Source organism: Chiloscyllium plagiosum, unplaced genomic scaffold (genome assembly GCF_037043375.1).
Source record: "Chiloscyllium plagiosum isolate Xiang-an unplaced genomic scaffold, Cpla_swu_hap1 HiC_scaffold_24, whole genome shotgun sequence".
Taxonomy (NCBI): domain Eukaryota; kingdom Metazoa; phylum Chordata; class Chondrichthyes; order Orectolobiformes; family Hemiscylliidae; genus Chiloscyllium; species Chiloscyllium plagiosum.
The window spans coordinates 69,185,406-69,201,347 of NW_028270162.1; positions in this window are offsets into that span (position 1 = coordinate 69,185,406).

Below are 15,942 nucleotides of genomic sequence, written 5' to 3' on the forward strand. Positions count from 1 at the left end.
GGATCAATGCACTGTTGGACCAATACGTCGTGAACTGGTGAGCTCTAAACAGTGTTCGATCCTGGACGGATTGTTGAGCAGTACACTAGCCTGGTCTACACAGTACTTCATGCTGAGCAGGTATCTCATCTGGGCTTATACGTGTCCGGGCTGGATCTGAGAGGTGGATTGAGTATCTGATATAATTCCTGAGATGATTATCACTCTTCCAGCTCGGCCCATTCCGCTGGTAAATGTGAGATGCTGTGTTTGAGATAGAGTTTACTTCGTCAAAATATTCGACATTAAGCAAAACACAATTTATCCGAAGACTACCGCTAAAAGGCAACAAAAGGAAGAGGAACTTGCAATAACATAATTCTGTTGGAAAACTTAGCAGAATAATAGATTAGATTACTTAGTGTGGAAACAGGCCCTTCAGCCCAACAAGTCCACACCGACCCACCGAAGCGCAACCCACCCATACCCCTACATTTACCCTTTAACCTAACACTATGGGCAATTTAGCATGGCCAATTCACCTGACCAGCACATCTTTGGACTGTGGGAGGAAACCGGAGCACCCGGAGGAAACCCACGCAGACACGGGGAGAATGTGCAAACTCCACACAGTCAGTCGCCTGAGTCAGGAATTGAACCCGGGTCTCTGGCGCTGTGAGGCAGCAGTGCTAACCACTGTGCCACCGTATCTCCCTTATTTAACAGCTATACAGTAACTGCTCCAATATGGTATCATCCAGTAAGCACACAAATGTCAGAGAAGAAATGCAGGAAACAGATTGGCTGACATGCAGGTCTTCAATCCAAGAGGAAAGAACATCAAAAGACAGTTCCGAGAGAAATCACAGAGACAGTGTGTAGCACCTGGAAGAGATTTACTGCCTTCCAATCCTGCTGAGACTCCAGCAATAATTGGCAAAATGTAAAACTAAGAATCCTGGTTCTGTGAGAGTTTGACCATCACTCCACAGGACCAGGCCACAGCTGCAAGAACACAAGGAATGGACTGCAATTACACCGTCTATGGCTCTGTAGGTGTCTCTCAGAAATGCCTAAATCCACATAAGCCGTTAAATGCTGTACAGACAAAAGTCAAAGTTAAACATAAATAATGAAAACGAAAAGATGCAGCAGGCCTGGTGATCAGACACAGACGGCCTCGGGAGCCCAGCAATTCCTATACTGCCAAAACATAGCAGAATCATCAAGCTTGTGAAGAGAAAGAATTTTGTCTCTCCCTTATCTCTATGTATACAACTGGAGATGTGCCATGAGCCCAATAATCAGCGATATCAAAATCCCAGCCACACCAAGTATTATTGTGATATATCAGAGTTGCCGTGAAATGGGTTAACTGGAGCTGTTTGTTCAGTGACTGTGATTAATTTCAGTCTTCCTGGACCTAACTGGGTCACTGGAGGATTTCCCTCTTCCATAATTAGGGACTTCTTTCACCTTGTTATGCCAAAGTATTCGGGGCAGAGTCAACCTCAACAAGATTGGGATCAGCAGCTACAGAGAACGAGAGAGAGATCAGAATCTGAGAACATTAGAATGGTCCAACAATGGATTTTAATTTGAGACCTTTAGACTGGAATGTTCCAATAATGGATACGAATCTGAGACCATTAGACTGGAATGTTCCAACAATGGATCAGATTCTGAGAACATTAGACTGGAATGTTACAACAATGAACAGGAGTTTATCCGATGGTCTTTATTGGCTTTCTCAGGATTGGACATGGTTAGAGATGCGGATAGAAGCCGTACTGATGACTATTCAAGCTGGGTACTATCCCATCCTCGCTATTATTGGTGTTCCTGGTAAGTCTATCTCTGTCAATTCTATAAATGATGCTGAATGTTATTGCTATGCTGGTCGATTACATTTTACAAATACAGAAACTTTCAGTCACAAACGCCACTTTCTTCTCATGCATTTCCAAACTACTTAGTCATAAACATCTGAGAAGGTAAAAGACTGTTCGAAACCTTGAGTCTCCATTTAGCGTGAACTGTTTTATATCTCCATATTCTCTCTGTCATCAAACCTGCTTCTTAATATCCCCAATCTCCAGATTTGCCTGAGTTCTGTTGCTGACTTCGCCATCATCTACCCCTTCGTTAACGACAGATTTTATGGCTCCAGTTCTCTTCTGACCTCTATTCCAGTTACAAAGAGTTTGACCACAAACTTGTTCTTGTCTCTACAGTTACTTCACAACAGGGACTCTTAAACAGAGTAATAATGTCACTGACTGTGTAATTCAGAGGCACAGGTTATGACTCTAAACGCATTGTCTGAAATCCTATCCCCGCTGATGACTAAATTTAAATTCCAATATCAAAAATAGGAATGAAGCCTAATTTCACTCATGGCAAGCATAAACCATCAGGATTTCTTTCTTATTTTGTTGATAACCTTTGATAAAGAAACCTAACATTTTGCCCTGTCTGAACTAAGTGTCACCTCAGATCCACAACAATGTGGTTGCCTTCATCTTGCCTTGACAAATGGCCCCATTGTCAAGGGCAGTTAGGATGGACAACAAATACTGTCCTTGCCAGTGATGCTGGCAACCCGCGAAACAACAACAACAACAAGGAAATGTGGATGCTGGCGATCTGAAATAACATTCTCCACAATCTGAAAGAATGTTGGAAAATCTCAGCAGTTATGGCAGTGTGTCGGAAAAAAAAAACAAATAACGTTTCGAGTTCAGTGAACCTATCAAAACTGAATGCAACTGCGAAATAATATTATTATATCAGGGATGGATGGAAGGGTGAGCGGGAGGTTTGTGTTGAGTGGATGATGTCCTGCAAGAGAGAGAAAGTGAGAGTGAAAGAGAGAGAGATGGGGAGAGAGAGAGAGAAAGGAAAAGCAAACAAAAGGATTGCTGATGATGGACTGGAAGGAAAACAGAATGGCAAGTTATTCTATCATTTCCCCTTTTCACATATTCCTGACTATCATATTTATTATGGGATGTCCCTGCTTACCTTGAGTTATGTTCCCTCTATCTCTCGTCTCTGAGTGTGGTGATCAACTCCATCAGCAATGCTGATAGTCGCTGTGATATAGAGAAACGTAATGTTCCATTGTCAACTGCTTCTTTGGAGAGAGGAACTGTTACTGTGTGACTGTGTGGAGATATAAGAGCTTTCTCAGCCAGGAAGAGAAACTGAGGAGCTGAAAAATGTATTGCTGGAAAAGCACAGCAGGTAAGGCAGCATCCAAAGATCAGGAGAATCGACGTTTCGGGCATGAGCCCTTCTTCAGGAATGAGGAAAGTGTGCAAACCAGGCTAAGATAAAAGGCAGGGAGGAGGGATTTGGGGGAGGAGCGTTGGAAATGCGATAGGTGGAAAGAGGTTAAGGTGAGGGTGATAGGCCGGAGAGGGGGTGAGGACGGAAAGGTCAGCAAGAAAATTGCAGGTCAGGAAGGTGGTACTGATTTAGAGGGTGGGGATTGAGACAAGGTCGGGGGAGGGGAAATGAGGAAGCTGGAGAAATCTGAATTCATCCCTTGTGGTTGGATGGATCCTGCTGGAGGAAGAGCACCTCATCTTCCGCCTGGGAACCCTCCAACCACAAGCGATGAATTCAGATTTCTCCAGCTTCCTCATTTCCCCTCCCCCCACCTTGTCTCAATCCCAACCCTCGAAATCAGCACCACCTTCCTGACCTGCAATTTTCTTGCTGACCTCTCCATCCTCACCCCCTCTCCGGCCTATCACCCTCACCTTAACCTCTTTCCACCGATCGCATTTCCAACGCCCCTCCCCCAAGTCTCTCCTCCCTGCCTTTTATCTTAGCCTGGTTGGCACACTTTCCTCATTCCTGAAGAAGGGCTCATGCCCGAAACGTCGATTCTCCTAATCTTTGGATACTACCTGACCTGCTGTGCTTTCTCAGCTTCACATTTGTCAGCTCTGATCTCCAGCATCTGCAGTCCTCACTTTCTGCTAGAGAAACTGAGGAGACCAAGGCATTTTCAATACTGAATGGATGCATTGTAGGTATGGGAAATTCACTTGCTGCTGTCATCTGGAAAGTCAGTGGAGACTCTGTGGATGGTGTTCTCAGGATAGTGATGTCAGCTACTGGGTTCATTCAGGGATTCACGATGGTCTGGGGACCCCACTCTGAATACTGCATTTACAGTGTGTCTGGGTCCATGATAAACAAATGGAGTTGAGACTACAAAGAAGGGACGCTGTATAAACAGGGAGGAGCGAGGCACTATATTTTCCTCTCTGGAATTTCCAGGAACATTTGTCTCAGCTGCACCCATTCAGGTGTAAGGTGTAAAGCCAGCTTGTTTCAAAATTGAGGTGGTCACTGAGCTGCATTCCCTCCTTCAGTATAACCTGTGTTCTCACACCAGTAGCAGGACTGCGCTGACAATCACGATGAATTAAACTGGATTGATTCTGGAACTTTGTAGGCAGCAGTGGGTAATATATCCACCATCTCTGAAGTGCAGTCCTCCAATGTAATCACGAGTTGACTGAATCCATCTGCCTGCTGAGAGGAATGCATTGGTTCCATCTCCACAGGGGAAAGTACAGAAATTAATTTCCAGCGATATTAGGGAACAGAGGGACTGGTAAAAATTGGAAGCTGCAGGAAATCAGAATTAATGAAGAGTATATTATTGAAAATCTAATTGAATCGAAGTTTCTTAAGTTGCTGCATCTGATGAGCTACATCTCAGAGTGATTGAGATGAGAACAGAGCTAGTGAAATAATTACTGATTATTCTTCGAAGCTAGTTAGATTCTGGAAAGGATCCTGCAGACTGGACATCAGCTATTGTCAACCTAAATATTTAAAACAGGATGGAGAGGGAAAACAGAAAACTAAATAATTTGTTGTCAGCTGTGAGAAAAAATATTGGAACCTTTTATAAGGAACGTGACGAATAAACACTTGGAGAATAATGATATGATTTGGTACATTCGGCCGAGATTCAGGAAAGGGAAATGATCTTTGATAAACCTATTTGTGGAGATTGTCCGTTGTGACATCGACAGTTGAGAATCAATGCGAGTGGAGTATTTGTATTTTTAGAAGACGCTTGACATGTTTGAATACATGTGAATGGGGAATGTTAGAGTCCATGGGTAGGTAGGGTGGAATATATACCATATGGATTAAAATTTGATTAACGGAGATACAAGAAGAATGCTGTTTTTCTCTGGACTGAAGGATTGATGCGTGGCAGCAGGAGCCGTGTTTGGGCAATAGCTGTTCATAAGGTATAAAAATGATTCAGATGTGAACAACAAATATAATCATGTACAGTTATATTTATTAAATGGTAGAGAGGTTGGCGAGTGCTTTTGTTGAAAAGGACCTGTATGTCCTTGGTCATAAGTCACTGACAATTCATACAGGACAGGAAGTAAATGATGTGTGGGTCTTCATGAAAAATCATTGAAGTACAAATGTTAGAATATCTTTCCCACTGATCGTGATTTGTTGAGAGAGTCGTTGGTGCATTGTGTAAAGATTTGGTCTGCTTTATAAACAATGATCGCTCTGTCACTGAGAGAGGGCAAAGTAGTTTGACCAGACTAAATACTGGCATGATGTTACCATGAGGAGAGAGTGCAGTAACTATGTGTTTAATCTGTAGCGCTGTGAGACAATAAGAAGTGGAAGCTTGATGGGTATGGCCAGAAACCCATTATGTCCCAAACAGCTGAATGGGGTGAAAATGTCATACCTTTCGTTGGATCTTTGATTCACGACAGTTTACATGCATCTGCAGAACCCTCACGTCGATTGACAACGAGGTACAGGCTCTGAATGAACTCTGAAAACTTAAATGCACAGTTACTGTGTGACACTGCATTGAATGTCACTTTGTACACGATCCTGCCAGCAGCTAAAATACCATCATTCTGAAACAGTTAGTTATTTCCCAATGGCTTCTGACCTCCACGGAGACCATGGGTCTGCCTTCTTGGAGATGGAAAGTAACTTGGAGAATGGCGAAAAAATGTTGACTTCATTCCGACTGCCAGAAAACCATGTTAAAGTAACACATATGTACCAGGAGTAATTAAGTCATATGGATCAATTTGGAGCAGTCTGTCTGTGCAGCCCCTGCTCCATTTGTTTGTGATGTTGGAACATCTCTGACATTTTCCTGTTCCAGTGTTAGTGGCTTGACAAGCTGAATAACCTTTTCCTGTTCCTTTGTAAGTGACTCCGGGTGTGAAATGGTTCTTTCTGTTCCCATGTACGTTACATGTGGGAGAGAGCAGATTCCCTGATTTCCTGTGCTACAGGCAGGAGGGACTGAATGGGGTATCCCTCTTTTTGCCCAGTAGTTTTGATGGGATGAATGGCTTCACCACATTCTTGTGAAACCAGATGGAGCTGCTGAATGAACTCCTCCTTTCACTGTGGAAATGTACTGTGCTGTTACATAAACGTTACCCAGACTTTAACAGCACGATCTTGAATTTTGACCAAGTCTTGTTGCACATGGTCACAGCCTGTTTCAAGAGCTGAAGAGGGACAACTTATCCTGAAAATTTTGCAGAATTCAGTGAATGCCGCCTCTTCTGCTGGCACGGTGGCTCAGTAGCTTACACTGCTGTCTCACAGCACCAGGGGCCCAGGTTCGATTCGAGCCTTGGGCAACTGTCTGTGTGGAGTTTGCACATGCGCCACTTCTCTGCATGAGTTTCCTCCAGGTGCTCCGTTTTCCTCCCACAGTCCGAAGATGTGCACACCAGGTGAATTGGCCATACTAAATTGTCCATTACGTTAGGTGCATTAGTCCGACGGAAATGTGTTTGGGTGGGTTACTCTTCGGAGGGTCGGTGTGGACTGGTTGGGCCGAAGTGCCTGTTTCCACATTGTAGGGAATCTAATCTGCTCAGTTTGGACACAATGGGATGAATATCCACCTTCCACACTGTAGGGATTGTATGATGACAAACTGGAGATGCCCGGAGTGAGGAAGCGACGCTGAGGATCTCCTGCAGATGTGCCCCACAGCTAAGATGATTGATGCCCACCAATGATAATCATCTTCCCTTGTGCCGTGAATGACTCCAAACAGTGTGGAGGTCATAATTAATTCTCATTAAGTGTGATTTTGTTCAGGCTCCTTGATGTCATCCTTAGTCAAATCCATCCTTGATTTCAGGGTCATTCTCTCTTACCTGAGCCCCTGCGTTACCTCTTTTGTTCATATCAATAGGTCATGGTGCAGAAGCAGAGAAGGTTTTCTTCAAACAGAGGGTAGTGAATGTCAGGAATTCTCTTACATAGACGGTTAGGGGAGCTAAATCACTGAAAGGGACCAGTGGTGTCCCGCTGGGATCAGCTCTCTGCTATTTTCAAAAATGACTTGGATATGGGTGTTGAAGAGTGGGCGAGTAAGTTTGCCGATTACACAAAGGTTGTTGGAGTGATACAGCATATGGAGGGCTATTGTAGGTTGCAATGGGACATCGACAGAATGCAGAGGTGGGCTGAGAAGTGGCACATGGAGTTCAAACTGAAGTAATTCACCTTGCAAGCTCGAATGTGAATGCAGAATACATGGTGAAAGGCAGGATTCTTGGCAGTGTGGGGAAACAGAGGGATCCTGGTGTCCGTGTCCACAGATCCCTCAACGTTGATCGGGTTGTTAAGAAGGTGTATGGTGTGTTGGCTTTCAGTTGCAGGGGGATTGAGTTTAAGAGCCGCGAGGTTATGCTGCAGCTCGATAGAGGCCTGCTCAGACCGCACAGGGAATATTGTGTACAGTTCTGGTCTCCTCATTATAGGAAGGATAATGAAGCTTTCGAGAGTGTAAAGAAGAGATTTACCAGGATGCTGCCTGGACTGGAGGGCAGGTCTTACGAAGAAACCGTGAGGGAGCTAGGGCATTTCTCATTGGAGGAAAAATAGATGAGAGGTGACTTGATAGAGGTGTACAAGATGACGAGAGGCAGAGAGAGTGAATAGCCAGAGACATTTTCCCATGGCAGAAATGTCTATCACTTGGTGGTATAATTTTAAGGTAATTGGAGGAAGTTTTAGGGGAGATATCAGAGGTAGATTCTTTACACAGAGAGTGGTGGTGTGTCGAATGCACTACCATCAGTGGTAGTAGAGTCACATACGTGAGGGAAACTTAAGAGACTCTTGGTTAGGCACATGGACCAAAGTGAATGGAAGCATGTAGGTTAGTTTGATCTTAGAGTAGGATAAATGGCACAACGTCGAGTGATGAAGGTCCGAACTGCATGCATTCATGTAGAACTCTGAGTTCAAAAACTGCATGAATTCACGTAAAACTTCTTATCTCACTTTTTAGATTAGAATCAATCTAAACATCATGGCATAGTCAAATAACACAGGGGGCCAACACCTTCAACATTTTGTCTAGCTATCACCATTGTTCACAGCTCACCTGAGAATGCAACTTTTTTTCAAAAAATGTTTGTGATTTACACATGAAAGAAGTGAAACTATCATGGTATTCTAACAAATGAAAGGCTTAACAGACAATCAATTTTTCTCTGTATAATTTCAGTTACATCACACTGTAAATTTACGATCGAGCCATCCACTATCACCTGATGAAGGAGCGATGCTCCAAAACCTAGTGTGCTTCCAATGAAACCTGTTGGACTATAACCTGGTGCTATGTGATTTTTAACTTTGTACACCTCAGTCCAACACCAGCATCTCCAAATCAGTACTGTTCCTGGTTCTGTGTTCTATGGAAGTGTTCAAGAAGACTTGGACATTGAGGAAGATTTGAGACTTGGGCAGGTCAGCCTTGATCTTAGTGAAGGGCAAGGCAGGCTTGGGATGGGAATGACCTGCCCCTGTTCCTGAAGTTCTCCCATTCTGTTATTGGAAAGTTAGTAGGTGTTATTTTCCTGGAAGGTTTTTTATGGGATGTTGCAATCAGGGAGACCTGTGGATTTTGTGAGCCATCACTGGCTGAGATTTGGGGGCTGTATTCACAGTGAATCTGGCTCTACAACATCATCAACAAATGAAGCACAAGATACAGAGAGGGAAAGCCCTGTAAAGAGAAATGAGCAACCTCTTCCATATCCAGCCTGGGTCTTCCAATTACATTTTCCATATCTCCCAAACCGAGTGGGACAGTCTTGAGGGGCCGATTGTTTCCTCTATTTCTGTGCACCATGCCATAACAAGAAGTGGACTCTAACTGCTCCTGTCTAGCAGGTTAGAGAGGTTGAATTGGACACAGAAACATGGGATTGAGGAGCAGGAGTGTGTCATTAGAGAATTCAAGCCTTCTCCACCAGGCATTAAAATTGTGGCTGATCAGGTTGTGGTCTCAGCCTGATCGCCCTGTCTGTGTCCCATTATCCGTGACTCACTTTTCTGTCAAATCTTTAACTAACTCAACTGTGAATACTTGTAATCAGAGAGGCACCACAAACTTCCGGGAAAGAGAATTCCCTCTCGAATGGCCCTTTTAGAATTCTTCCTCATCCCGCTGTGAGAATAAGAGAATCATACAGCGTGGAAACAAATCCTTTTGTCCAATTTGTCCACGCCAATCAGGCATCTTAATCAGATCTCGCCCCACTTGCCAGCATTTGGCCCACATCACATGATCTATTCCTAGTTATGTACCTATCCAGTTACATTTTAAACGTGAAATTGTACCCGCTTTCACCACTTCCTCTGACAGTACACCCACCAGCCTCTGTATGAAAAGGTTTCCCCTCAGGTCCCTTCTTAGTCTTTGCCCTGTCACCATCACCTTATGCCGTCTAGTTCTAAAAGCACCTACTCTGGAAAAAAGATTTTGCCCATTCAGACTATCCCTCCCCCTCAGGACTTTTTAAAACCTCTGTCATGTCACCATTCAACCTCTGACAGTCCAGGGGGAAAAGTGTCAACCTGTTCTTCATCTCCCTGTAGCTCAAACCCTCAGGTTCCAGAAAATCCTTGTAAATCTTTTCTGCACACTTTTAAGTTTAACAACATCCATCCTTTAATAGAGTCAACTGGTATGTACGCAGTTTTCTTAAAGTGGCCTCATCTACATCCTGTACAAGTGCAGCACGCTACTCCAACTCCTATTCTCAATGTTCTGACTGATTAAGGCAACCACGTTCCTCACTTCTCTACCGACCTAAACTCCACTTACAAGGAACTGTGAGTCTTCACCCGCAGTTCTCTTTGTTAAGCAACATTCCCCAGGGCTCTACCCCGCTTTAAATTACCAAAATGTAAAACCTCACAATATCTAAACTAAACTCCATCTGCCAGTCCTTGGCTCATTGAGATCAAGGATCACGTTATATACTGAGATAATCTTCTTCACTGTCCACTGAACCAATTTGGTGATGTTATCTATAAACTTACTAACCATGCCTCCGATAATCATATCAAAGTTGTTTATATCCATGATGAAAAGCAGTGAGCTCAGCATTGATTCTTTCAGAACATAGCTGGTCACAGGTCTTCAGTCTGGAAAACAGTATATTACCTTCAATCCAATTTTGTATCCAATTGGCTAGCTTTTACGAGATTACATATAACCTAATTTTAGTAATTTGTCTACGATGGGAAACCTTATTAAATGCCTTGCTGAAGTCTGTGTAAACAATGTGCACGAAAGTATATTCTTCAAACTTCTTTGTCACCTCTTCATAATACTCAATCACATTAATCAGACATGATTTCCACCACACAAATCCATATTGACTATCCCTAATCATTCCTTGTCTTTCTAAATAAATGCAAATTCTATCCCTCAGAATCCCCTCCAAGGAACTCCTCGATTCTGACGTTGGCTGAATGAGTCGATATTTCCATGTGTTCTTTTGGCTCACTTCTCCCTTTTCTAGCCGCACTCCTCCATTGCCCACAAAAAATAATTATAACTATGTTGGTGATATGGCCAATGATATAGTTCTCAGAGTGTGTCAGGGTCAGTGTTAGGAACAAGTCAGGCAGATTTATTTAATCTACTAAAACAACATGTCTATGACCAAAACAAACTATGATGGAAAGAGGAATGACGAGAGGATATTGCAAATATGTACAGTGATATTTCCCTTTGAAAAATACTGAGAAACACACACACACACACACAGACACACACACAGACACACACATACGCACATACACACACACACACAGACACACACGCACACACATATGTATTGTCGATAACAAACTGAAAAGCAAAATATCTGCAAAGTTAATTTGAAATAACATTGTCCAAATATGATTCGAACTTATGACCTAAGGAAAAATGAGAGTTTGACCCAAATGCTATCCTATTTGTAGAGTCATCAAGTCTTACAGCATGGAGAGAGGCAGAGAGGCCCTTTGGCCCAAACTCGTCCATGCTGACCCAAATATCAAACCACACTAAACTCATTTCCTAGCACTTGGCCCATAGCATTCTCGACCTTTCCTGTCCATGTACTTGCCCAAATGCCATTTAAATATCGTTAATATAAATGCATCAACCACTTCCGTTGGCAGCCCATTCCCTTTGTGTACCACTCTCTGTGAAAAACAGTTTCCAGCAGTTTCCCTTTTATTCTTTCCCTTCTGACCTTAAACTGATGCTCTCCCCTCCTCGATTCCCCAACTCTAGGAAAAAAAGGCTGGGTCCATTCCCCCTATCCATGTAAACTACTATAAGACCACTCTCCTGTGCTGTCAAGAAAAAAGTCCTCGCTTGTCCAACCTCTCCCTATAATTCATACTGTTGAGACCTGGCAATAGTTTTGTAAATTTTGTCTGCACACATTCCAAATTAAAAACATCGTTCAGATCGCAATGTGACTAAAACCGAACACAGCACTACAAGTGCAGCCTCACCAACATCCTGTATAACTGCAACGTAACTTCCCAACTGCTCTCCTCCATGTCCTGACCGATGCTTGCTAGTGTGGCAAAAGCCTTCTTCATTGCCATGTCTAACTATGACCCCACTTTCAGAGAACGGTGGACCTAAACTCCATGGTCCCTCTGCTCAACTACACTCGTTAAGGTCCTCCCAATCACCATCAAACTCCTACCTTGATCTAACGTTGCCTAAATATTCCTCGGCTCACTTCTCCAGTTTGATCAAAGTCCTGCTGCAATCTCTGATATACTTCCTCACTGGCCACGATACCACCTATTTTAGTGCCATCTTCAAGTTTCCTAACCATGCCTTGCACATTCGCAAGAATATCATTGATACAGATAACAACAGCAACGGGCCCAGCAGCGACCCCTGAGGCACTTCATGTGTCACAGGCCTCCAGTCCGAGAGCATTCTTCCACGATTACCCTCTGCTTACTACCATCAAGCCAATTGTGTGTCCAATTTGCTAGCTCCCTCTGGATTCCATGAGATTCTAACCTTCCAGACCAGCCTATCAATGGCAACCTTGTCAAAGGCCTGACTGAAAACCACACAGTCTACCGCCCTACCCTCATCAACATTCCTGGTCACTTCAGCAATGAACTCAAACAAATCTAAGAGGCATGATCTCCCACTCACAAAGCCATGCAATCTTTCCAGTCCAAAAACAACTATTAATAATAATTATTAAAATTAATAATATCAAATTAATAAATAATAATAAGATGACACTTTCAGTGGAGAATAAATTATCCATGGTATGTGATATTGGAACGTACATCATGGGTGAAGGGCAGAATAGATTTCGTACCTGTGTCATTGAACTGTATTGAAAAAAAGCAAGGGTGGCATGGTGTTTCAGTGGCTAGTACTGCTGCCTCATAATGCCATGGATCCGGGTTTGGTTCCAGCTTCGGGTGACTCTCTGAGTGGAGTTTGCACATTCTCCCTGTGTTTGTGTGTGTTTCCTCTGGGTGCTCCATTTTCATTCCACAATCCAAAGATGTATAGGTCAGGTGAATTGGCCATGCTAAGTGTTATGCGCATTCGTCAGGGGTAAATATAGGGTAGGGGAATGGGACTGGGTGGTGTACTGTTTGGAGGGTCGGTGTGGTCTTGTTGTGCCAGACGGCCTGTTTCCATACTGAAGGGAATCTGTCAAAAAAACTATTTCTACACAAATTTATCTTTCCAAATGCATGTACATCTCAGCCCCCAGAGTTTCTCAAGTAACTCACGTACTACAAATGTTAGACTTCCTGGTCTATCGATCCCAGATTTTTCTTTGCTTCCCTTCTTGAATAATGGCACAACATTTGCTAATCTCCAATATTCTGGAACCTAAACTGTAGCTAACGATGATACAAAAATATCAACCAGGGTCCCCGGAGGTTGTTCTGTAGCCTCTTGCAGTATTCTTGGATGCATCTGTTTAGGAGCAGGAGATCTTTCCACCTTCATACATTTTAATGCATCCAACACGTCCTCTCCCGTGATATTGACTCACCCCAAGATAACACTACAACCTTTGTTAACCTCCCAAGTCTTCATGTATTTCTCCACGGTAAAGACAGAGGAGAAATATTCATTGAGAATCGCACAAATCTACGGTTCTAGACATGCATGTCCATTTTGGACTTTGAGGGGTCATATTCTCATTTAGTTATTCTTTTTACTTTAACATACTTAATGAACCTCTTTGATTCACCCTAATATTCTCGGCCAAAGCGATCTTGTGCCCCCTTTTCGCCCTCCTGATTTCCTTCTTCAGTAAACTACTGTATCTCCTGTACACCTCCTGGTACTCCCTCGATCCCAGCTGCCTGGACCTGAGCCACGCCTCCTTTTTGCTGGTCAAAGCCTCAATATCTCCTGACATCCGAGGATCCCTCTGCCTGCCAACCTTGCCTTTTACCCTTTCAGTAACATATAGACCTTGAACTGTAGACATTTCACTTTGAAAGGCCTCCCACTTGCAGGAGGTCCCTTCGCCTGCAAACAAACTCCTCCAACCAACCCCTACGAGCTCCTGTCGAATTCCATCAAAATTCGCCTTGCCCCAAGTTTGAACTTGAACATGTGGAGCAGTTTTTTTCCTTCTCCATAACTGTTTAAAAATTAATAGAACTGTGGTCACTGGTCCCAGAGTGCTCCCCCGCTGTCACCTCAGTCGCCTGCCCTGCCCTAGATCTTAGAATAGGTCAAGTTTCGTCCCTTCCCGAGTTGCACTCTCTACATACTGCTTGAGGAAACTATTCGGAACACACTTAATAAATACACCCCATCTCAGTCCTTAATTTTCTGTCATTCCCAGTCTATGTTAGGAAAATTAAAATCTCCTACTAATGCAATCCTATTGGCCTTGCATGTCTCCCCAGTCTGTCTACATATTTTTGTTCCCCTAATTCCTCGTTTACTATTTGGGGGCCTATAGTACAATCCAAATCCTATCACCATTCCCTTCTTATTTATTAGCTCCCCAGACAATTCCTCACATGATGATTCATCAGATATTTTATGTCTGTTTACTGCTGTGATACTCGCCTTAATCAAAAATGAAACTCCCCGTCCCCTCTTTCCACCATCTCTCTCCCGCATAAAGCAGCTGTACCGTCCTGCATTAAGCTGCAGGTGTTTCTCTCCCTTAGCCATGTTTCTGTAATGGCTATAATATCCCAGTCCCACGCACCAATCCATGCCCTGAGTTCATCGGGCTTACCTGTCAGCCATCTTGCATTGAAATAGTTGCAATTTAATCCAATAGGCATTCCTTGCTCCCTGTCGTTGACTAGCCTGACCTGTCTCTTCATTTTACTGTTTCTGATTACTGTATCTCCTTCCAGCCTCGCACTTGCCTCCCTGCTGTTGAGGATCCCACCACTCCCCAACCCCAGCCAATCTTCTTGAAAGCCTTCCTTGCAGCAGTTGCAAACCTGCCTGCCAGCATATTGGTCCCCTTCCAGTTCAGGTACAACCCGTCCTTCCTGAACACGTCACCTTGCCCCACAAAAGATACCAGTAATCCAAAAATCTCTGCGCCCTGCACCAATTCTTTAGCCACCCCTTCATCTGCCATATCCTCCTATTCTTACCCTCACTAGCACGGAGAACTGGAAGTAAACTGGATATTACCACTGTCTTTTATCCTTTTCCCTAGCTCTCTACAATCACTCTGCAGGATGTCATCAATATTTCTACCTGCGTCACTCTGTCCTTTGTACCAATGTGCACAATGACGTCTGGCTGCTTCCCGCCCACTCACACACACCCCCCCCCCCCACCCCACCCACGGTGAGAACGTTCTGCAGCCGCTCTGAGACATCCTGGACCCTGGCATGTGGGAGGCTACACACCAATCCGGATTCCCATTTGCAGCCACAGAATCTCCTGTCTGTTCCCCTCACTATCGAGTTGGAGAATTACTTCTGTAGTTATTCTGCTTGCACAGCCTTCTGACAATGGGATTTCTTCATGGAACAATTGAATTTGGCTGAATTGTTTTGCTTCAGGCAATGGGGAGATTCCAATGAATCCTCATCAGGAATCCTCCATTAGTGGGAAAGACGACTCGGCTTTTGTTCACTCCCACACATTGCTGTGATGAGCGATAGGGAAACAGAAAGGGAGCAATAGAATGTTTCTCCACAGATAGGCTACATTTTCCATTCGTAAGTTAAATCAGTCACGTTATCAGTCCCACACTGGACTCTGTGAGGTCTTCTTGAACATGGTCCGAACTATATGACTCCATCACATTCTCGACTCAGGTCAGTGTGTTATTGCAGAATCAATTCATTAACAATAAATGGTCATAGTTGTTTTGAAGATGTGTTAATATGTGTTTGCATAATGTAAAAGTAAGCGTTTCATGACTTCACAATATCTGTGTTAAAATGAATATTCTTAAACATATACAGTAATTGATGGAAAAGCTCAGCTTGTCTGTCAGCATGTAGGAATAGAATTCAGAGTTCAATTTTTCGGTCCAATGACCTTTCCTTTGAACCTAACTTATTCGAAAAGTATTTCCCCAGTTTTATTCTCCCACACAAGAAGAAATACCCATC